Source organism: Musca autumnalis, unplaced genomic scaffold (assembly GCF_047663935.1).
Source record: "Musca autumnalis isolate F117 unplaced genomic scaffold, ASM4766393v1 scaffold_1, whole genome shotgun sequence".
In the NCBI taxonomy this organism is placed as follows: domain Eukaryota; kingdom Metazoa; phylum Arthropoda; class Insecta; order Diptera; family Muscidae; genus Musca; species Musca autumnalis.
The window spans coordinates 75,674,340-75,700,267 of record NW_027411644.1 but is presented as its reverse complement, the minus strand read 5'-3'; the positions used below and the strand labels follow the sequence as shown (position 1 = coordinate 75,700,267).

At 34.9% G+C, this 25,928-nt stretch overlaps 1 pseudogene; it reads right to left on the bottom strand.

The window, feature by feature from the left end:
- Positions 1 to 1,016: 1,016 nt before the first annotated feature.
- LOC141390431 (low-density lipoprotein receptor-like) overlaps positions 1,017 to 25,928 on the bottom strand; it is a 34,382-nt pseudogene continuing 9,470 nt past the window's right edge.

The following is a 25,928-nucleotide window of genomic DNA, read 5'->3' as shown; positions in this document are numbered from 1 at the left end:
TGCGCTTCATAAAATGCTATGTATAGTCCACTCTACTATATGCTGCCGAGACATGGACAATAAAGTCAATAGACGAACAAAAATTGAACGCATTTGAAATGTGGATTTATCGCAGAACACTGAAAATTCCTTGGACTGACCGAGTATCAAATGAAGAAGTCCTGAGAAGAATGAACACTAAACGACAACTTCTTGATATCATAAAAAGTAGGAAGATATCCTATATGGGACACATAATGAGAAACGAAAAGTATTCTGTCATCCAGAGCATAATTAAATGTCAAATTGAGGGAAAAAGGCCAAGAGGAAGAAGAGAAATATCCTGGATAAAAAACATTTTGGAGTGGACAAATCAACCAAATGAAAGAAGCCTTATCAACGCTGCGAGGAATAGAGAGATCACCATTGCTGAATAATTTACCACAACATATTCATAAACATATATCTATATATACAGCTAAAAAAATACTTAATTTGTTATTGTATGATCGCCAAAATCCGAATGCGGATCGGCAAATAAAGAAGAAGAAGGTCAATTTCACCCCCTAATTATTTTACGATCATCGCCACCTATTCTGGTCTAAACCCAACCTCCATACCAAATTTCGTTAAGATTGGTCCATAATTGCGGCCTGTATGGCGCGTACAACATTTAATGGACGGACAGACGGACGGACGGCGTTATTGTATCGTTGTTTTGAGATCACATGTTTTCAGTCAATTCGAATGGCGAATATTTTCGTAGAATATGGACATCTGAGGCGCTTCTGAAATACTTACCACAAATAGCTCTTGTAATCATGAAGACATTAATAAGAAATTTTCTTGGAGGATAGATCCAGTTATCCCAATTTTGAACCGGATATACCGACATAACTTCAAGATGGATTTTTTCTTTCGTTCATATTAATTCATACTGCAAATTGATTGTCGGTATCTTCCCCACAAACTGAAAAATTCCTATTATTTAAATTGTCTAATGTAAATAACTACTAAAACATTTTTTTATTATTTTTTTATTTACGATCTTCAACACACTTCAGCCTATATTCCATAAGCTTTAGGCCTGTGGGACAGGCACATGAGATGCGTGGACTGCGCTCATTAATTCGCGGCGCCGCACAGTGCGCTGTGGGGCCAAATCTAGGTTTATAAGGCAACAAACCACAGGGGCAAGCTAGACCTTCAAAATTCCGTGTAGATGTTCATAATAGGCCTAGAAACTAATCTGCCAAATTTGGTAAATATCGGTTGGTATATATAATGGAAGGAGGAAATGTGGTAAAGGTATTTTGAAAATTTTATCCACATTTTCAGACCAAATAAACTGAATTTTGACATTGAAGTTTCTCGGTGGTCATACATATTATCCACCAAAAATCGTGAACATAAGTCTACGTTTTGATATAGCCCCCATATAGTTATACCGCCCGATTTTGGCTATTTTGAGGATGTATGCTACATTTTCCACACGGTGCCATAGAGGTTTTCTACAGCTTCCGGACTCTATGGACTTGCCCTTGATGAAACTTGTACTCTTGTAACGGGGGCAGCGAATACAAATTGTTAAAACAAAAATCAAAGCGATTCGAGAGCAGGTCCTAAACAGAACTTCTCTGAAATTTTTTGTGGGAGGTACACGCAGGTGTGGACCGATAGGGTCCATGTTAAATCTCATGTGTGGCTGGTAAAACTTTCACGACGTGCAAAGAATGGACAAAATCGGTTACTCTCTTCAAGAGTTATGGTGCGCACAATTTTTGCCGAACATTTTTGAACTTTTGTGGGAGAGGTACCCAAGGGAGTGGCCCGATATGGCCCATTTAGAACTTAAACTAGGTTTGGACAAAATATTACGAAAGCCAAATTTTGGACCAATTCGGTTCATCCATTCGAGAGTTATCGTGCGCTCCAACTGGCCAGGCAGACGGACAGACCGACGGACATTGCTCAATCGACCCCAAATTGTCTGAAAGGGATTTCGTTTGAAAACATTTTGTCCGTATGAAAGTTTATATACTCTTGTTAGCATAAATGCTGATGGTATAAAGAATTGGACTGAACATCACAGAACATTTGTAGATACACTCCATCAACAAGGTATATTAAAACACAATAATAATAATTTTTGAAAATGTATTGATATATAATTATAGCCTCCAGACCCCAAAACATTTTTTTAAAATTTAAATCACACCCTCCACTATTAATTAAAAATAAATTTCGTTTAGCCTTATTAACTTTATTTAAGAATTAAACAAATATGAATTAAATTTTTTATCCACAATTTTATTAAAATCTGATGTAGCAAAATTTCTTGTATTTGATTGGGAATAACTGAGTAAATATTTAAAACAACAAAAAAGTAAAAACAACATTATAGTCAGCAGAGTGTCTGTAATCGATACAATCGAAAACATTTCGCAATTTCATAGTTTGATTTTTCAACTTTCACCCTGCTAGATCAGTGGTTTCGATCAGTGCGCGCCCGCAGGCATAAATGTGAAAAATGACCATTAACAGCTTCACAGTGATTGACGTCATCGGGTTGCATCGGGTTGGCGATATGGATGATAGACATGAATTTCCATGGGATGTTGTAGCTGTAATGGGAAAAACAAAGTAAACGATTAGAATTTGTAGGAAATCGATTGTGCAAATTTGTTTAGAAAATATGAATCGCAAACCTCTACAATTATGATGTACAAATTAGTTTGAATAGAATTATTCTGCCTAAAAGTATCTTAATTATTTTAAAAATCAACGCCTAATAGCCGAGGCTGTTCTGAAAAAATTTGTTTAAAAACCCACGCCTGAAAAAAAATTGTTTAAAAACCCACGCCTACATAGCCGAGGCTGGGCTGAAAAAATTTGTATAAAAACCCACGCCTGAAAAAAAATTGTTTAAAAACCCACGCCTACATAGCTGAGGCTTGGCTGAAAAATTTGTTTAAAAAACCCACGCCTACATAGCCGAGGCTGGGCTGAAAAAATTTGTTTAAAAACCCACGCCTGAAAAAAAATTGTTTAAAAACCCACGCCTACATAGCTGAGGCTTGGCTGAAAAATTTGTTTAAAAACCCACGCCTACATAGCTGAGGCTTGGCTGAAAAATTTGTTTAAAAACCCACGCCTACATAGCTGAGGCTTGGCTGAAAAATTTGTTTAAAAACCCACGCCTACATAGCTGAGGCTTGGCTGAAAATTTTGTTTAAAAAACTCACGCCATCATAGCTGAGGCTTGGCTGAAAAATTTGTTTAAAAAACCCACGCTTACATAGCTGAGGCTTGGCTGAAAAATTTGTTTAAAAAACCCACGCCTACATAGCTGTGGCTTGGCTGAAAAATTTGTTTAAAAAACCCACGCCTACATAGCTGTGGCTTGGCTGAAAAATTTGTTTAAAAAACCCACGCCTACATAGCTGAGGCTTGGCTGAAAAATTTGTTTAAAAAACCCACGCCTACATAGCTGAGGCTTGGCTGAAAAATTTGTTTAAAAAACCCACGCCTACATAGCTGAGGCTTGGCTGAAAAATTTGTTTAAAAAACCCACGCCTACATAGCTGAGGCTTGGCTGAAAAATTTGTTTAAAAAACCCACGCCTACATAGCTGAGGCTTGGCTGAAAAATTTGTTTAAAAAACCCACGCCTACATAGCTGAGGCTTGGCTGAAAAATTTGTTTAAAAAACCCACGCCTACATAGCTGAGGCTTGGCTGAAAAATTTGTTTAAAAAACCCACGCCTACATAGCTGAGGCTTGGCTGAAAAATTTGTTTAAAAAACTCACGCCTACATAGCTGAGGCTTGGCTGAAAAATTTGTTTAAAAAACCCACGCCTACATAGCTGAGGCTTGGCTGAAAAATTTGTTTAAAAAACCCACGCCTACATAGCTGAGGCTTGGCTGAAAAATTTGTTTAAAAAACCCACGCCTACATAGCTGAGGCTTGGCTGAAAAATTTGTTTAAAAAACCCACGCCTACATAGCTGAGGCTTGGCTGAAAAATTTGTTTAAAAAACCCACGCCTACATAGCTGAGGCTTGGCTGAAAAATTTGTTTAAAAAACCCACGCCTACATAGCTGAGGCTTGGCTGAAAAATTTGTTTAAAAAACCCACGCCTACATAGCTGAGGCTTGGCTGAAAAATTTGTTTAAAAAACCCACGCCTACATAGCTGAGGCTTGGCTGAAAAATTTGTTTAAAAAACCCACGCCTACATAGCTGAGGCTTGGCTGAAAAATTTGTTTAAAAAACCCACGCCTACATAGCTGAGGCTTGGCTGAAAAATTTGTTTAAAAAACCCACGCCTACATAGCTGAGGCTTGGCTGAAAAATTTGTTTAAAAAACCCACGCCTACATAGCTGAGGCTTGGCTGAAAAATTTGTTTAAAAAACCCACGCCTACATAGCTGAGGCTTGGCTGAAAAATTTGTTTAAAAAACCCACGCCTACATACCTGAGGCTTGGCTGAAAAATTTGTTTAAAAAACCCACGCCTACATAGCTGAGGCTTGGCTGAAAAATTTGTTTAAAAAACCCACGCCTACATAGCTGAGGCTTGGCTGAAAAATTTGTTTAAAAAACCCACGCCTACATAGCTGAGGCTTGGCTGAAAAATTTGTTTAAAAAACCCACGCCTACATAGCTGAGGCTTGGCTGAAAAATTTGTTTAAAAAATCCACGCCTACATAGCTGAGGCTTGGCTGAAAAATTTATTTAAAAAAACCCACGCCTACATAGGTGAGGCTTGGCTGAAAAATTTGTTTAAAAAACCCACTCCTACATAGCTGAGGCTTGGCTGAAAAATTTGTTAAAAAACCCACGCCAACATAGCTGAGGCTTGGCTGAAAAATTTGTTTAAAAAACCCACGACTACATAACTGAGGCTTGGCTGAAAAATTTGTTTAAAAAACCCACGCCTACATAGCTGAGGCTTGGATGAAAAATTTGTTTAAAAAACCCACGCCTACATAGCTGAGGCTGGACTGAAAAATTTGTTTAAAAAAACCACGCCTACATAGCTGATGCTGGGCTGAAACATTTGTTAAAAAAACCCAAGCCTACATAGCTGAGGCTGGACTGAAAAATTTGTTCAAAAAACCCACGCCTACATAGCTGAGGCTTGGCTGAAAAATTTGTTTAAAAAACCCACGCCTACATAGCTGAGGCTGGACTGAAAAATTTGTTTAAAAAACCCACGCCTACATAGCTGAGGCTTGGCTGAAAAATTTGTTTAAAAACCCCACGCCTACATAGCTGAGGCTTGGCTGAAAATTTTTTTAAAAAACCCACGCCTGCATAGCTGAGACTGGGCTGAAAAATTTGTTTAAAAAATCCATGCCTACATAGCTGAGACTGGGCTGAAAAATTTGTTTAAAAATCCCACGCCTACATGGCTGAGACTGGGCTGAAAAATTTGTTTAGAAAACCCACGCCTACATAGCTGAGACTGTGCTGAAAAATTTGTTTAAAAAACCCATGCCTACATAGCTGAGACTGGGCTGAAAAATTTGTTTAAAAAACCCACGCCTACATGGCTGAGACTGGGCTGAAAAATTTGTTTAAAAAACCCACGCCTACATAGCTGAGACTGGGCTGAAAAATTGGTTTAAAAAACCCACGCCTACATAGCTGAGGCTTGGCTGAAAAATTTGTTTAAAAAACCCACGCCTACATAGCTGAGGCTTGGCTGAAAAATTTGTTTAAAAAACCCACGCCTACATAGCTGAGGCTTGGCTGAAAAATTTGTTTAAAAAACCCACGCCTACATAGCTGAGGCTTGGCTGAAAAATTTGTTTAAAAAATCCACGCCTACATAGCTGAGGCTTGGCTGAAAAATTTATTTAAAAAAACCCACGCCTACATAGGTGAGGCTTGGCTGAAAAATTTGTTTTAAAAACCCACTCCTACATAGCTGAGGCTTGGCTGAAAAATTTGTTAAAAAACCCACGCCAACATAGCTGAGGCTTGGCTGAAAAATTTGTTTAAAAAACCCACGACTACATAACTGAGGCTTGGCTGAAAAATTTGTTTAAAAAACCCACGCCTACATAGCTGAGGCTTGGATGAAAAATTTGTTTAAAAAACCCACGCCTACATAGCTGAGGCTGGACTGAAAAATTTGTTTAAAAAAACCACGCCTACATAGCTGATGCTGGGCTGAAACATTTGTTAAAAAAACCCAAGCCTACATAGCTGAGGCTGGACTGAAAAATTTGTTCAAAAAACCCACGCCTACATAGCTGAGGCTTGGCTGAAAAATTTGTTTAAAAAACCCACGCCTACATAGCTGAGGCTGGACTGAAAAATTTGTTTAAAAAACCCACGCCTACATAGCTGAGGCTTGGCTGAAAAATTTGTTTAAAAACCCCACGCCTACATAGCTGAGGCTTGGCTGAAAATTTTTTTAAAAAACCCACGCCTGCATAGCTGAGACTGGGCTGAAAAATTTGTTTAAAAAACCCATGCCTACATAGCTGAGACTGGGCTGAAAAATTTGTTTAAAAATCCCACGCCTACATGGCTGAGACTGGGCTGAAAAATTTGTTTAAAAAACCCACGCCTACATAGCTGAGACTGTGCTGAAAAATTTGTTTAAAAAACCCATGCCTACATAGCTGAGGCTTGGCTGAAAAATTTGTTTAAAAAACCCACGTCTACATAGCTGAGGCTTGGCTGAAAAATTTGTTTAAAAAACCCACGCCTACATAGCTGAGACTGGGCTGAAAAATTGGTTTAAAAAACCCACGCCTACATAGCTGAGGCTTGGCTGAAAAATTTGTTTAAAAAACCCACGTCTACATAGCTGAGGCTTGGCTGAAAAATTTGTTTAAAAAACCCACGCCTACATAGCTGAGGCTTGGCTGAAAATTTTGTTTAAAAAACCCACGCCTACATAGCTGAGGCTTGGCTGAAAAATTTGTTTAAAAAATCCACGCCTACATAGCTGAGGCTTGGCTGAAAAATTTGTTTAAACAACCCACGCCTACATAGCTGAGGCTTGGCTGAAAAATTTGTTTAAAAAACCCACGCCTACATAGCTGAGGCTTGGCTGAAAAATTTGTTTAAAAACCCACGCCTACATAGCTGAGGCTTGGCTGAAAAAATTGTTTAAAAAACCCACGCCTACAGAGCTGAGGCTTGGTTGAAAAATTTGTTTAAAAAACCCACGCCTACATAGCTGAGGCTTGGCTGAAAAAATTGTTTAAAAAACCCACGCCTACATAGCTGAGGTTTGGCTGACAAATTTGTTTAAAAAACCAACGCCTACACAAAAAAAACCCCGTCTACATAGCTGAGGCTGGGCTGATAAAAATTTTTAAAAAACCCACGCCTACATAGCTGAGGCTTGGCTGAAAAAATTGTTTAAAAACCCCACGCCTACATAGCTGAGGCTTGGCTGAAAAATTTGTTTAAAAAACCAACGCATACACAAAAAAAACCGTCTACATAGCTGAGGCTGGGCTGATAAAGTTGTTTAAAAAACCCACGCCTACATAGCTGAGGCTTGGCTGGAAATTTTGTTTTAAAACCCCACGTCTACATAGCTGAGGCTTGGCTGAAAAATTTGTTCAAAAAACCCACGCCTACATAGCTGAGGCTGGGCTGAAAAAATTGTTTAAAAAAATTATTAAAAATTAGTTTACAAAACCCACGCCTACATAGCTGAAGCTGGGCTGAAGAATTTGTTTAAAAAACCCACGCCTACATAGCTGAGGCTTGGCTGAAAAATTTGTTTAAAAAACCCACGCCTACATAGCTGAGGCTTGGCTGAAAAATTTGTTTAAAAAACCCACGCCTACATAGCTGAGGCTTGGCTGAAAAATTTGTTTAAAAAACCCACTCCTACATAGCTGAGGCTTGGCTGAAAAATTTGTTTAAAAAACCCACGCCTACATAGCTGAGGCTTGGCTGAAAAATTTGTTTAAAAAACCCACGCCTACATAGCTGAGGCTTGGCTGAAAAATTTGTTTAAAAAACCCACGCCTACATAGCTGAGGCTTGGCTGAAAAATTTGTTTAAAAAACCCACGCCTACATAGCTGAGGCTTGGCTGAAAAATTTGTTTAAAAACCCACGCCTACATAGCTGAGGCTTGGCTGAACAATTTGTTTAAAAAACCCACGCCTACATAGCTGAGGCTTGGCTGAAAAATTTGTTTAAAAAACCCACGCCTACATAGCTGAGGCTTGGCTGAAAAATTTGTTTAAAAAACCCACGCCTACATAGCTGAGGCTTGGCTGAAAAATTTGTTTAAAAAACCCACGCCTACATAGCTGAGGCTTGGCTGAAAATTTTGTTTAAAAAACCCACGCCTACATAGCTGAGGCTTGGCTGAAAAATTTGTTTAAAAAACCCACGCCTACATAGCTGAGGCTTGGCTGAAAAATTTGTTTAAAAAACCCACTCCTACATAGCTGAGGCTTGGCTGAAAAATTTGTTTAAAAAACCCACTCCTACATAGCTGAGGCTTGGCTGAAAAATTTGTTTAAAAAACCCACGCCTACATAGCTGAGGCTTGGATGAAAAATTTGTTTAAAAAACCCACTCCTACATAGCTGAGGCTTGGCTGAAAAATTTGTTAAAAAAACCCACGCCTACATAGCTGAGGCTGGTTTGAAAAATTTGTTTAAAAAACCCACGCCTACATAGCTGAGGCTGGTTTGAAAAATTTGTTTAAAAACCCACGCCTACATAGCTGAGGCTGGTTTGAAAAATTTGTTTAAAAAACCCACGCCTACATAGCTGAGGCTGGGCTGAATTTTTTTTTAGCTGAGGCTTGGCTGAAAAATTTGTTTAAAAAACCCACGCTTACATAGCTGAGGCTTGGCTGAAAAATTTGTTTAAAAAACCCACGCCTACATAGCTGAGGCTTGGCTGAAAATTTTGTTTAAAAAACCCACGCCTACATAGCTGAGGCTTGGCTGAAAAATTTGTTTAAAAAACCCACTCCTACATAGCTGAGGCTTGGCTGAAAAATTTGTTTAAAAAACCCACGCCTACATAGCTGAGGCTTGGCTGAAAAATTTGTTTAAAAAACCCACGCCTACATAGCTGAGGCTTGGCTGAAAAATTTGTTTAAAAAACCCACGCCTACATAGCTGAGGCTTGGCTGAAAAATTTGTTTAAAAAACCCACGCCTACATAGCTGAGGCTTGGCTGAAAAATTTGTTTAAAAAACCCACGCCTACATAGCTGAGGCTTGGCTGAAAAATTTGTTTAAAAAACCCACGCCTACATAGCTGAGGCTTGGCTGAAAAATTTGTTTAAAAAACCCACGCCTACATAGCTGAGGCTTGGCTGAAAAATTTGTTTAAAAAACCCACGCCTACATAGCTGAGGCTTGGCTGAAAAATTTGTTTAAAAAACCCACGCCTACATAGCTGAGGCTTGGCTGAAAATTTTGTTTAAAAAACCCACGCCTACATAGCTGAGGCTTGGCTGAAAAATTTGTTTAAAAAACCCACGCCTACATAGCTGAGGCTTGGCTGAAAAATTTGTTTAAAAAACCCACTCCTACATAGCTGAGGCTTGGCTGAAAAATTTGTTTAAAAAACCCACTCCTACATAGCTGAGGCTTGGCTGAAAAATTTGTTTAAAAAACCCACGCCTACATAGCTGAGGCTTGGATGAAAAATTTGTTTAAAAAACCCACTCCTACATAGCTGAGGCTTGGCTGAAAAATTTGTTAAAAAAACCCACGCCTACATAGCTGAGGCTGGTTTGAAAAATTTGTTTAAAAAACCCACGCCTACATAGCTGAGGCTGGTTTGAAAAATTTGTTTAAAAAACCCACGCCTACATAGCTGAGGCTGGGCTGATTTTTTTTTTTTTAAACCCACGCCTACATAGCTGAGGCTGGGCTGAAAATTTTGTTTAAAAAACCCACGCCTACATAGCTGAGGCTGGGCTGAAAAGTTTGTTTAAAAAACCCACGCCTACATAGCTGAGGCTGGGCTGAAAAGTTTGTTTAAAAAACCCACGCCTACATAGCTGAGGCTGGGCTGATTTTTTTTTTTTTAAACCCACGCCTACATAGCTGAGGCTGGGCTGAAAAATTTGTTTAAAAACCCCACGCCTAGATAGCTGAGGCTGGGCTGAAAATTTTGTTTTAAAAACCCACGCCTACATAGCTGAGGCTGTGCTGAATTTTTTTTTTAAACCCACGCCTGCATATCCGAATCTAGGCTGAAAATTTGTTTAAAAACCCACGCCTACGTAGTTAAGGCTGGGCTGAATTTTTTTTTTTAAACCCATGCCACGCTGGGCTGAAAAATTTGTTTAAAAACCCCACGCCTAAATAGCTGAGGCTGGGCTGATAAAGTTATTTAAAAAACCCACGCCTACATAGCTGAAGCTTGGCTGTAAATTTTGTTTAAAAAACCCTACATAGCTGAGGCTTGGCTGAAAAAATTGTATAAAAAACCCACGCCTACACATAAAAACCCCCCTCTACATATGTAGCTGAGGCTTGGCCAAAAAATTTGTTTTAAAAACCTACGCCTAAATAGCTGAAGCTTGGCTGAAAAATTTGTTTAAAAAAATACGTAGCTGAGGCTTGGCTGAAGAATTTGTGTAAAAACCCTCGCCTACATAGCTGAGGCTTGGCTGAAAAATTGGTTTAAAAACCCACGCCTACATAGCTGAGGCTTTGCTGAAAAAATTTTATAAAAAACCCTCGCCTACACATAAAAACCCCCCTCTACATATCGTCGGTGTCATACTTAAGTGTTCCATACGCCATTTTTGACATTTTGAGATAAAGGTACCTTGCAAGGTTTTGAACCATGCTCTTTCAGATTTTTTGGTCGGTTTTTCTCTATCTCTTATAGTTTCTGAGATATACAGATGCCAGCATGTTCCATATCCGCTTTGTGACCCAAAAAATCTTGTAGTTTTGTTCCATATCCATAAAGCCTGGCGTATGGAACAAAACAACTTTGAACTTTTTAGTTCCATATCCATGTCGTTTGGCGTATGGAACAAAAAGAGACAAAAACGAATTGTTCCGCATCAAAAATGATGGCGTTTGGAACAAACAATTGCCCATTTTTGCCAAGTTACGAATAATGTGGCATATGGAACAAATTGTTTTAAAGGACTTGCTTTAAAAACTGAAGAGTAATAGTTTCTAAATCCAAATATTTTTGTATATTGTATTATTATACGAAAACTAAAATTTATCAATCGTTTAAACAAAAAATCCCTTGTTTAAATACAAAATTTTGCTGGAAGTTAACAAAAAATATACGCAAAAACGTCCATTCGACTTGAAGGTGGTGTGGACACCGACTACAAAAATGGTATTATAAGAAAAACGCGTTTAAATGTTTTATGTTACCTTGGAAATGCAAAATATCATTCCGTTTTGTCCGATCGAAATTTTTACCACAAACAGTAGTGATAAAAGAGGAGGCAATCCCTTAAATAAATGTTAAGGAAACCTATAATAATGGTCCTTATTGTATTTATATGAGAAAAATAAATGTTTCATTTAAAGTCCTGATTTTTAAACTTCACAGTAGCACTTCATATAAGGGAGGTGGAACACGTTTGATAAAAAGTGTTTTGGTTGAAATGTGACAAAACGTGTTCCATGTGACACAAACTGCCAAAAACACGAAAAAAAGATTCCATGGAACAATTCTGCAACTTTTTGCTATTTTAAAAATTGGCCATAACTTCTAGACTATCACGGATTTCTGACTAAAATAAACTACTGATATATTCTATGAGTTTAGTTAAGTAGAACTGAGTTCTTAAAGTATTGGATTATTGCACCATTTTTATCCTGTATGGCCTTAAACATTAACTTGAGTTTTTCTCGAATCAGGCAAATGGCGTATGGAACACTTAAGCATGACACCGACGATATGTAGCTGAAGCTGGGCTGAATAATTTGTTTAAAAAACCCACGCCTACATAGGTTAAGTTGGACTGAGGATTCTGATTCTTTATGGACGCAGCCAGTCCAGGTTGCAGAATTTTTGAATCTGAATACAGAGGAACCATGTAAATGAATAAACTATACGAACGAAATTTTTTTCGTTTTATAACAACAACACCATTCTAAAATTGAAGTGTAGATGGTGCTAGAACAAGGCTTCGGCTTCGTGTAGCAACTGAAAGAACTCTGGCCTGATTTAGATATAAATTTAATGTCCAAATGTGAAAGAAGAATATCTGTGGTAAACACCCAAACATCCTCCGTCCTTCTCAATGAAACATGAAAAAGTACAAAATATTCTCCTTTGTCGGAAAAACCCACAGAAACATAAAGTTTTTAAATAAATCACATTAGCTTGATATACATATGTATGTATGTAATTCACAATGTTCGTCTTATCTCAGCACAAACTCCATCATTTGCCACTTTCTGTTTTCTTCTTGTGGATGGGTTTAAATCAAATTATAATATTTCATGCCCATCCACGCTCAAACCTACTTCCCAGCAAAAAAGAAAAGAAGAATAAACGCATCACAAATTTGTTGTATTTCCTTGAAATGGTGAAGTTGGCTGTGATGTTCTGCGATGTGCTGTGTTGGTAGTTAAAATGGCAGTATAGCAGAAATGGGGAGTGTGTCAGTGGAACTGCTTGAAACGGATTTACAGCTGCTATAGTTTCCCGGCCCCCGGTTTCAACTAGTGTTGGATGGCTGTTATGATGCCTTAATTTTTTTTTTTACTTTTATTCTACCGAGTATTTATGTACAACGTTCGCCTGTCTTACAAGCCCGTCAGCGAAGCAGTTGCATACGCTTGTGGTGTTGCGTGGCTGGTTATTGCATAATTTATGTGCGTATGGAAATCCTGGATGGTACTTTGCCTGCACACCACGCGCTTTTGTTTGTGTGTGTGTTGGGAATTATTGTGTGTTCATATGCAAGAATAAATTCATGTATGTATGCATGCGAGAGTTTCCATGAATATAAGAGAAAACTGTGTTTTATCCAATCTGGTGTCAGAATATCTTTCATAATTTACAAGATATATACACGCACTCACACGTGCTCGAGCTGTAGTAAAATATTCCCTACCACAAGCAAGTTTGTGACTTTTCAATATCAGAGTAAAGGAATGCACGTGCAAAGTTAAACCCGTGCACTCAGACCCAAAGTTATACACATGCCCGCACACCCACACATACATATATAGCTGCATGTATTCCCCAAAGAATATCTTGGAAAAAATTAAAATCATGAATTATTATTGTAGCGGTAATGTTGTTGAGGAGACCCAGCAGCAACAAAAACATGAATGGAAATTAAAAGGCAAACAAATGATACCAACAATGGCCACAGTTTTCACACTCAAAATACAGTGGCTTTTAATTTGCTGCCCAACATAACTGCTGTCCAGTTGCTAAAGACAGAAGTTACAAGGCGCCATGGTGTGTCATCACAACATATAGGAGTATGCATACACACATGAATATGCTTCACTTCATGTTGAAAATTTATTAACACCCTCACGGTACTTCAACACCATAAGGTGTGGTACAAAACGAAAAACAACAACAATTGTTGCAAGAAAAAAAACACAAAACGAAACAAGTATGTAATATATAACAATGCGGTAATTATGTATAACTACTATGGGGGGAATAATTATTATTATTTAAACTTATTTAGCATCAACATATCAAAAGAGTTAAGGGAAATTTTTAGCTCATATCAAAGGCTGCAGGACGATGTTATTTTTGATCAATGGTAATGTTGGGGTTGCGGTATTGGTTTAGTAATTTGGCATTTATTACACATTAAATATTTCACCCATAAGCATATTAAACTTAAAATGTAGATGGCACTAGAATTAATAAGTCTTTCTTCAGAAACTTCGTAGATGGGATAATAAGAGTTTTTTTTTCAAAATTAAACATTTTACAATTTAAATAGTCCGCCAAAAATATATTCCCATCAATAAAGGGTTATCCGACAACTTATTAAATATATTCGTAAATTTGAAACATAGATGGTGCTAGAATTAAAACTCTTCGTGGTTTTACCTGAAAAGCTACCTCTAACTCTCATAAGCCGCGCAACAATTTTACCTATAAGGACGATCATAACTTTGGTTGAGGTGTCGGTTCCGCAATTCGGCATTTATTAGAAATTAAATATTCGCCCAAAAGTATCAACATCAATATAAGTTTCCCGTATAACTCATGCAACACTATTCGTAAAACTGAAGTGTAGATGGTGCCAAAATTAAAGAGTCATGCTCCACTAACATCGTAGGTGTTATAAGAGATTTTTATAGGAAAGTGTAAGAATGTGAATATTCCGCCCAAAAAACTATGGTCATTATTAGAGGTCTTATCAATAAGGGGTTTTCAGACAACCTATTCAATATATTCATAAAACTGAAATGTAGATGGTGCTAGACATAAAAACATAACTGTTTAAAAAACAATAACATGAGGGGTGGATCGAAGTGTCCTATAAATAGATCCCTAATGTTAAACAGTAAACAGTGGGCCGCAGTTAAAATTTCCACACGATCAGAGAAGATTTGAGAGTTGGCCTAAAATTGGATTTACACCTGAACATGGCGTAATCGACTTCAACTGATACAATTAAAATATTCTCCCCTAAATGTGCTAATCAATATAGATTTTTTGAGAAACTAATTCTAAGCTGTATAATTGAATTGTAGACGCGCCCGAACTAAAAACATGAACGATTTCCCCCTAACAAAGTATATGAAGTGATGATTTTTTTCAAGTAATTGATCTAGTAATAATGCAATGGTTCCGATGACTTGGTCATGTTGTGGCAATGTTGTTGATTGTACTTGGAAACAACAAAGATAGAGAATGTAATGTTTAAAGGACCTGGACATGGAATATTCAGATATACTCTGGAAAAATTATTAATATTATGCATACAGTTTAACCCCCGCTGACTTAGATCATTTCTTCAGCTCGAAGTGCACCACGTTACCTAAACACTTTTTTTAAATCCACATTTAATTCGCCTTTAAAGATATATGTTTAATTTTTTGAAAAGTTCTTTAAAAATATATGTTTACATTTTTGTGAAAAAATTCAAGTTGAATTTTTTTTAATACTTTAAAAAACCACGTTAAAATTTTTTTAAAATTCACGTATAATTTTTTAAATTTTTAAAAACACTTTTAAACATTTTTAAAATTCTTTAAAAAACAACATTTAAATTTTGTTGTAATTCTTAAAAAATAATTTTTTTATACCCTCCACCATAGTATGGAGGGTATATTAAGTTTGTCATTCTGTTTGTAACACATCGAACTAATCATTTGCGACCCTATAAAGTATATATATTCTTGATCAGGATAAAATTCTAAGACGATCTAGCCATGTCCGTCTGTCCGTCTGTCCGTCTGTCCGTCTGTCTGTCCGTCTGTTGTAATCACTCTAGCGTCCGCAATAATTGAGATAGAGTGCTGAAATTTTGCACCCGAAGGTCTTTTTTCCATAGGCAGGTCAAGTTCGAAGATGGGCTATATCGGTCCACTTTTTGGTATAGCCCCCATATAACGGTACCTCCGGATTTCAGGTATTTTGACGTTCTTCGCCACATTTGCAGACCGAATTGGCTAAAATTTTGGATTTAGGGTTCCTAGTGATCAACAAACTTATATCCCAAAGGATATGGGCATAGGTCCATGTTTTGGTATAGTCCCCATATAACGGTACCTCCCGATTTTCGGTATTTTGAGAATTTTAGCCACAATGTTTAACCGAACTATCTGCAATTTGACATTTGAGGTTCCCAGTGGTCATGAAATATCTCCACGAAACATCGTCAACATAGGTCCATGTTTTGGTATAGTCCCCATATAACGGTACCTCCCGATTTTCGGTATTTTGAGAATTTTAGCCACAATGTTTAACCGAACTATCTGCAATTTGACATTTGAGGTTCTCAGTGGTCATGAAATATCTCCACGAAACATCGTCAACATAGGTCCATGTTTTGGTATAGCCCCCATATAACGGTACCTCCCGATTTTCGGTATTTAGAGAATTTTAGCTACAATTTTTAACCGAACTAACTGTAATTAGCCATTTGAGGTTCTCAGTGGTCATGAAACATCTCCACCAAGCATCGTCAACATAGGTCCATGTTTTGGTATAGCCCCCATATAACGGTACCTCCCGATTTTCGGTATTTTGAGAATTTTAGCTACAATTTTTAACCGAACTAGCTGTAATTTGCCGATTTTCGGTATTTTGAGAATTTTAACCACAATTTGTAACCGAAATATCTGCAATTTGACATTTGAGGTTCTCAGTGGTCATGAAATATCTCCACCAAACATCGTCAACATAGGTCCACGTTTTGATATAGCCCCCATATAACGGTACATCCCGATTTTCGGTATTTTGAGAATTTTAGCTACAATTTTTAACCGAACTAGCTGTAATTTGCCATTTGAGGTTCTCAGTGGTCATGAAACATCTCCACCAAGCATCGTCAACATAGGTCCATGTTTTGGTATAGCCCCCATATAACGGTATCTCCACGAAACATCGTCAACATAGGTCCATGTTTTGGTATAGACCCCATATAACGGTACCTCCCGATTTTCGGTATTTTGAGAATTTTAGCTACAATTTTTAACCGAACTAGCTGTAATTTGCCATTGGAGGTTCTCAGTGGTCATGAAACATCTCCACCAAGCATCGTCAACCTAAGTCCATGTTTTGGTATAGCCCCCATATAACGGTACCTCCCGATTTTCGGTATTTTGAGAATTTTAACCACAATTTGTAACCGAAATATCTGCAATTTGACATTTGAGGTTCTCAGTGGTCATGAAATATCTCCACCAAACATCGTCAACATAGGTTCATGTTTTGGTATAGCCCCCATATAGCGGTACCTCCCAATTTTCGGTATTTTGAGAATTTTAGCTACAGTTTTTAACCGAAATAGCTGTAATTTGACATTTGAAGTTCTCAGTGGTCATAAAACATCTCCAACGAAACATCGTCTACATAGGTCCATGTTTTGGTATAGCCCCCATATAACGGTGTCTCCCCATTTACGGTATTTTGAGAATTTTAGCTGCAATTTTTAACCGAACTAGCTGTAATGATCGGTATTTTGAGAATTTTAGGTACAATTTTGTCTATTCAAAAATAATCGTCAATATAGGTCCATGTTTTGGAATATCCCCCCATATAACTGTACCTCCCGATTTTCGGGAATTTTCAGTGGTCACGAAATATCTTCACTAAAATTCGTCAACATGGGTCCATTTTTGAGGGTCTACATTGTTTTGATGAAACTACCCTCAATTTGACTCTTGAAGTTCCCTGCAGCTATAAAACTTTTCCGCCAAAAAATTTAAAGATAGGTTGACTCTTTGATATAGCCCCGTAGGTGGTACCTTTCCCCTAGCTGAACACATTTTTTTAGATTAGATCAGATAACACTGTGCAACAAAATGGAGTGAAAGTTTGTGCACGGAAAATTGCTCTTGGGGAAGAAAGGCCTTGGTGAGTTTATTATGAACCCCGAAGGACAGATCCGCCGTGAGTCGAACTTCCGCGTTATGGCGTGATGAAATTTTTGTTAGAGACCCTGTGGCCATCAGGAATTAGCCTTATATCTTTGTTCACTGTTGCTTAAGTGCTCTACAAAAACAACAAACAAAGATATAATGCTAATTCATGATGGCTTACAGGGTCTCTTGCAAAAACTTCATCACGCCATAACGCGGAAGTTCGAATCACGGCGCATCTGTCCTTCGGGGTTTTTAATATACACACATCAAGGGCTTTCATCTCCAAAAGGAATTATCTCTGTCCCAACATTTGTGTTCACAGTGTAATTTAAGCAATTGTGGGAGGCAGTAGGAGTCTAACCATTGTCGAAAAGTTGTTCCACCTAAAATTGTAAAAGGACCCTAATTATTCCATTTTAATTAAGACTATTTTATGGTGGATGGTATAAAAAGTTCGGCCCGGCCGAACTTAACGACTTTTTACTTGTTTTGTTTTAATTCTTTAAAAAATCCACGTTTAATTTTTTTTAAATTTTTTAGACAATCCACCATTAATTTTTTAAATGCTTTAAAAATTTCAATTTTATTTTTTTTTAACTTTAAAAATTAACTTTTAATGTTTTTTATTAAATCGATTAATAATTATTATAATTCAATTATTAAAAATAAAAAAATGAATTGTTTAAAGAAAAAATTAATGAAGAATAATTCGTTGAAATAATTTTTAAAAATTTTAAATATTAAAATTTTTTTAATGACTTAAAAAATTAATTTTTTAAAGAATTTATAAAAAATGAAACCTGGATTTTTAAAAATATAAAAAGCGGATTTCTTAAAAAATTCAAAAAACAAAAAAAAAAATAAAACGCTTTAAAACATTTTTTAACAAAATAAAATGAGAATTCTTTGAAGGATTTAAAAAAAAATAAAAAGAGAACTTTTTGAAAGATTTTCCAGAAAAAATGTAAAAGTGGAGCAAAGAATTAAAAAAAATAATCGTGGATTTTTAAGGAATTTTTTAAAAATTAGACGTGGTTTCATAAAGAATATTTTTAAAGAAAAATTCAAAGAATTTTAAAAAAAGTTTTTCAAGAATTTAAGAATTTAAAATTTCAATTGTTTAAAGAATTTTTAAAAAATTAAGCGTAAATTTTTAAAGAATTAAAATATCAATTTTAATTGTTTAAATAATTGTGTTTTAGGTATTGTTCGGCTACATTTTTTTTAATAAAACTAGTTTATTTTAATTTTGTTTTTATTATCCAGTATTTCGATTGGAATCTCCAATCGTCCCCAGAAAACTACAAATAATAATGTTGTTAATGGATGTAATTACAAAATTATTGGCAGTTATATTACTTGAAAGAATTTGGTTTAATTGCTTCCAAGAGCTTTTTTTCAACTGAAGTTTGTCCCGTCTCTATTTTTTTACCGTGTGTCTATACATTTGAGCACAATTGTCTGTGTCTGATTTGTAGTTCATTCTAATATCATTTAGACTGTTTATGATGTGCAACATCTCCAGAGTGTAACGTTTGTTATAATTTGCCACTTGAGCTAATATTTTAATATTGTTAAAATCAGATGTGTGATCTGTTACGGCACAGTGGGCTGCTAATGCAGTTTTTGGTGCCAGGGGTTTGTTAGTGGCTTTTTGGTTTGGTCTGTGTCCCGATACTCTGTTTTAAGCTTACTTTTGGTGGTGCCAAAAGTCCCCTTTACAGTTAATTTGGTATACTATATTGGATTTATCCTCGTCCTTAATTTTATCCTTTAATTTACTGAAAACATTATGGAGGGTGTTATGGGATTTAAATGTCAGTTCATATCTAAAATCTTCATATATATTGGATGGTTTTATTCTTTCTGAGAAACACCTTGTGTATGTCATTGTTTTCTAGATTTTTGGCTCCTTCTCTGTGGCTTGCGTTCTGTCTCTTTTTATTGCCAGCGAAAGCAAGTCGTCAATGGTTTTTATGGGAAAATTGTTTTTTCTTTAAAATAGTTTTAATTATTTTAATGTTCTCGATGTGGAAGTCTTTGTCGCTGATGTCTGGTAATCTCATTAAAAATTCGTTGCTGTATTAATAATGGGTTTCCTAGGGTGTTTTGAGGTGAAGTTAATTGATCTACCCGTTGCTATGGGCTTTTGGTACCAGTTCACTTTTAGTCCGGTCAAAATAGACATGCGTATAAGGGGGAAATAGCAAAAATTCCCACAAAGCTGAATTTTGGTGGAGAGCTAGGGTTGGCCATTAGAAGCAACGTCCTAAAAGTCCCCATCGATCCCATGTGTGCAAAACAAGTTATTCGGGGTCAAAGATCATTTTTGGAGGCATTATTCAGTTTTTTTTTTTAATTTTCCCAAAAACGGTAATACTTAGCAAAAGCCCGCTAAAGTAAAAGTTGTAGATTCAATAATTGTCTACAAGATTGGTGTTTATGATTTTCAAAAAAGACTTACCATTTTCGATATATCTCGATCTAAAGGTCAAATAAAAAATTAGCCGCGTAAGTACATTATGAGGCGAACCGGTTAAAGTAACGACACTATGTGTTAGACACTTCCGTAAGCTTTCAAACGATATCCACTTTGCAGTAATCGGTTCAGTAGAACCGGGTCTAACCCGGTTTTTAAATTTGGACTTTCAGGTCTAATAACCGGCGAACCGGATCCGCAACCGATCAAAATTATACATTTCCGTAATCAGCGCAACAAACCCTACCTTCGGACAAAACTTGAAAAAAAAAAAAATCGGAGAGTTTTCGTTGGGGTCGTTCCCGTTGGGCTTTCGATTATACATGTGGGTTATATGGGCTATTTTTGCATAAAATGACTCTAACATTGAATAACTCTACTAAACACACTCCGATTTTGTTGGAATTTTTTTAGAAGATAGCTATAATTTCGCTCTTCAAGAAAATATATATTTTTTTGGGGGACAGACCCGATTACTTCGCTTATTTTAGCCGGTTCGTCTGAATATGTGCATATTTCCCTTATAAGTAGACATCGGATTTTAGCATGTTTTTTATTTCTTATCCGATTGGACTCAAATTTTGGATCTAGGCGTTTTGAGGGTCAAATTTTCGATATTTAGAAAATCATCAAAAAAGCATTCTAAATTAAGTTTTTTGACGTTTAACATTGTTTTTTGCAGATTATTATGTTATTGAGACTCTCCAGATATTCCGCCACAGCAATAAATCTAGACTAACAAGACTTAAATCAGTTTTCACAAGGTGAGAAAATGTCAAATAACCCAGCATTCCTATTACAACATAATTTGCCTTCTATACAAATGTAGATAGATAATGGAAAAATTTCAAAAACTCAATCAGAAATGTCAAAGTCAACATGTCCAAATATGGTGATAGTCTAAGCGGCCAAAATTGTCTAGCAAAAAAAAGGAGCTAGAGTTAGTCATCGCTATTTTTCTTTAGATAAAAGCGCAATTTTTTCTAGTTTTTGGAAAAAGGGTTCGTTTTTTAGCGCAAAATGGGAAAAAGTACTGAAGTACCATTTACGATTTCAGGTTCTGGAATATAACTATAATTAGAAGTATACGTTTTGAATATCCACCTATTAGAATTTAATATATTTTTTAGTGTTTAGTCCTATACTTGTGGTCAAAAAGTTTCTTTGGAAAAATGTTCTAACTGCAGCTTTAATATCGATGACATGGTTTTAGTTTAATGCACTAAAAATACATAATTTTATATGTGTATTGTAAGTATACAACCGCTTAATGCAGAATTGGGAAATGTTCACTCCTCGGCGAAAAGTAATGCATTATTTTTAGATTCACTTTTGCCAGTTTTGTTGAGATGTGTATTTATTATTGTTGTAAAATAATTTTAGCATAATCTCGGGTTTTGTTGTTTTCAAATAAAATAAGTCAAACCCTTGGAATTATCTTTATCATGGCAAAACCACTCACATATTTCTGCTAGAAAAGCATTTGGAATGCTAAAAAAATATAGTTTTCTGCTACAGGAAAACAATTTTGATAACACAGTCGAAAAGAAAATATACAATTAATTATACCTGACCGTGTACTCGATAATTTGAACTAATTATTACAAATGTTTCGAATTTGGACAGTTGTTTAATGGAGGAGTTGCTGTAAAAATTGTTTCAGAAACATATAGAAAAAATGATCGAGTACAAGGATATAACACCTTTTATAACACCTTAGTCTTGTTGTTGTCAAAAAAATGAAATTTCACACTTGTCCGTGTTTTGCTTACATAAAGTATACATCAGGTATACTTTAAAAACGTTATATTTCTAGCTCTACTTTCACAATCTGATTGGCGTTCTCTGTAATTTGGGAAATTGAGTCTTGTTGCATGGTAAATTGGTAAAAAGTAAGGAAAGGAACAAATACGGGCAATGCCAATAAAAATGTCCTGATTGTCGTATAGAAAAATCTCACTAGTTTTAACACTTAGAGCACGTAGAGTATTATATAACTACCACGAGTTATTTAATCATAGAAAATAATTTATTTTCTTTACTATTCGTTAATCCGGACAATTTGATAATTCGGACACCGCCAAAACCTGTGGTGTAGGGATTATCAAGATTATACTGTATATATGGGTGCAATATCCAAATCTGAATCGATTCTTACCAAAATAAACAGGGATCGCCCTAGGGCCAAAAAATCTACAATTTTTATGCGAATTGGTCTATAAATGTGACCTGTACTTTGTTTTCAAAAAGACCTGACAGGTGGATAAGTGCGAATCTATGCAGATCATCAAAAGGAACTGTGGGTCTATTTCGTTTCCTTTTGCATGTCGCAAACTCATTCACTAAGACAAAATACCCTTAGGGTATTAAAATATAGTTATCAGTGCAATCATGAATAAAAATTCCGTGCATAATTTGTTTCCTTTCCCAAATTGCACAATTTTTTTTCCATATTTATACCCAAAAAGGGAATATTTTTGTCGATTCGACTAGAATATGCCATCATGAAGCGAATCTAGTAGCTTATTCTGTCACACAATTTGGCCGAGCAGAAACTATCAACATATTTGGATACGTTCATTTTGACATTTCTGATTGAGTTTTTGAACAAATTTGTATTAGAAAGCAACTTATGTTGTAATAAGAAGGCTGGGTTATAGGAAATTTTCTAAGTCTTTTAGTCCAGATTTATTGCTGTGGCGGATAATAATTAATAACATAATAATCTGTTAAGAAATCGACGTTTAACGACAATAAACTTAATTTAGAACACTTTTTGATGACTTTCCAAATTTAATTTGACGATTTTCGTCAAAAAAATTAGTTGCATATTTTTTGCATATTTTGCATATTTTTTGCATATTTTGCATATTTTTTGCATATTTAGCATATTTTTTTTGCATATTTTGTGCATATGCAAAATATGCAAATATGCAAAAAAATAAAAAATATGAGCCTGTCATTGCATTCAGTTTTTTTCAAAACGAATTTTGGTCCAATCAGAATTTTCGTATCTTTATTAATAAAAAATATGCAAATATGCAAAATCCGATGTCTACTTATAAGTGCATAAAAATCATGTGTTTTTTAGAACAGCTATATCTCAAGAATGGTTCCTTCTAAGAAAAAAATTATAAGGGTCAAACTTGTAGATAATTTTTCTGTCTACAATATTTCTTTTAGCCACTTTTTGATTTTATCAACCGTTTTCAAAAAATAAATCCGAAAACCTAAAAACCCTTAAATGTTGACCTTTGACCCCGAATAATTTTTTTTGCACACATGGGATCGATGGGGACTTTTAGGACGTTGCTTCTAATGGCAAACCCTAGCTCTCCAGCAAAATTCAGCTTTGTGGGAATTTTTGCTATTTCAATGTCTATTTTGACCGGACTATTTAAGCTCACCACCATCTCTTATAACTATTGCGTCTAGGTGTAGCAATCTGTTATCTACCTCAGTTTCCGTCGTGAATTGGATTTGCGTGTTTAATGCATTTAGGGTGTCTTTAAAGAATTTTTAAAAAATCAAACGTGGTTTTTTTTTAAATTAAAAATTTTAAGAGAAAGATTTGAAAGATTTTTTAAAAAAATAAAACGATAATTTTTTGAAATATTTAAAAAAAAAGAGAGAACTTTTTTCGTGGATTTTTAAGGAATTATTTTAAAATTAGACATGGTTTCATAAAAAATTTAAAAAACGTTTTTCAAAGAATTTAAAAAATGAAAATTTAAATTTTTTTCCTTATTAAGGCGAAGGTTTTTTTTAGAGTGATATTTGAATTAGTTCTCCTTCGAGTTGAGCTATTTTGGAATTAAATGACTTACATTAAAATAAAATAAATAATTTGAATGATTTGTGATATAAATGCTAGTTTCCAAGCATAGCCTTCTCCACCCACTAAAAACACCATTCAATATGCCTGATGATCGGTCTAACCACCCGCGAAACGTAGCATAGTGGTTGAATGTGTGGGGCTTCGGTGGATTCCCAATTTTTCAATGTACCTCTTAGGTCAAAATAGCTCAACTCGAAAGGGAATTAATTCGAAAATTTCAATTGTTTAAAGAATTTTTAAAAAATAAGGCGTAGATTTTTTAAGGAATTAAATCGCCGGGATGAAATCATGATATTGGAAGCGATCAGTAAAATTTTACAACACTGTCAGTTTGTTTTGAAAAACATTACTCTCTGTAACGGAAAGTAATGATGAAGTTTAAGCCATTGGAGTAATACTCCAGACTTAAAAAAGAACTATTAAAAATTTATTTTTTATAAAGAAATTGAAAATATATTTTTTTACTTCATTTGAAAATTTAAATTTTTTAAAGAATTTAAATTTCTTGAAGAATTAAAAAAACGTAATTGTTTAAATAATTAAAAAAATTTAATATTTTATGGAATTTAAATATTTCAAAGAATTATACAAAAAAATTAAATTATTTAAAAAATTATTTTTTTGTTTATAAGTTTTTTTTAAGAATTTATTTTTAAAATTTATTATTTTGGTTTTGTGTTAACAATTTTTAAAAAAATTAAATTTTTAATTAATTTCTCGTTGGACGGACGATTTTTTTGGAAGTGAAAAAGGAAAGCCGATGAATCGAAACCACACCACAGCCATTATATGACCGGTTTCGCTGTTGGTCGCAGCTCACCAGACATATCGGCTGCGTAGTGGCTTCTCTGTCATTGAACTTTTAATTTCTCAAATGTAAGTTCTTTTTTACAGTGAAGAGCTCTTTTCTCGTTCAGTTTGTATGGCCTCCATGCTTTTGGCGCAGCCTTCGGAAGATACGAGTTTGACTCTAACAGGTCGTAATAACACTTTTTTCATATGTTATTTAAGGATGTGGGCTCAAACCCCAACATGGCTCAAGCTTATTTTTATTCATTTGAAAATTGTGCCCATTAGGGCGAATTTCATTTTAATATTAAATTTGATTTAAAATTTTTGCAAGTGAAAAAAAAATCTCTAAAAAAATCTTTAAAAAACCACGTTTAATTTTCTTAAGTTCTTATTTTTTTAAATTCCTTATTTTCTTTTATTCTTTGAAAAATCAACCATTATTTGTTTTAAAGTTCTTTAGAAAAATCGTCTAATTTTTTTGGAAAGTCTTTAAAAAATCCACGTCTAATTTGTTTCGAAAGTCTTTAAAAATCCATGTTTAAATTTATTTCGTTTTTAATTTTTTTGTAAAATTTAAACTATTTTTTTAATCTTTAAAAATAATAAATTTTTAATTTTTAAATTTTTTAAAAAGGCACGTACGTTTAAGTTTTTTTAATTCTCTAAAAAATATTGAAATTTATTTTTTCCTAAATTCTTACAAAACTAGTTTTTTTTAATTCTTTAAAAAAATTTGTATTTCGTTTAAATTATTAAAAAATTTTATTTATTTTGTTTAGATTTTGTCTTATCGGGCTTTGAGGTCTTTAATGTGTCAATGAAAATAAAGATTATTTATTCCATTTTTCAATTCCATTCCATCTTCAGGGATAATTTATTTATTAAATATATACTCTTTCGTCAGGTTTTACATTTAGTTTTGTTAAATTGAAGGGGTTTTTTCATAAAAATGACACAAATAAACGATAAATAAATGCAAACAATAATTAATAAAATATGTAAATATCACAGTGGTTCTTAATGCTAGATGATCACAGAAAAATAAAAATACGACAAGAAAATAGATACTTTTATAACATGGCTTAATTTTTTTTAATTTGTTAAAAAATCCAATTCCCATCATGTTTTAATTTAAAAAAAAGCGTAGGTTGTTTTTTTTTATTTTTTCGTTTTTTTTTTCATTCTTATTCTTTTCGTTTGGAAAATTCTTTAAAAAATTCACGTTTGGAAAATTCTTTAAAAAATTCACGTTTGGAAATTTCTTTAAAAAATTCACGTTTGGAAAATTCTTAAAAAAATACACGTTTGGAAAATTCTTTAAAAAATC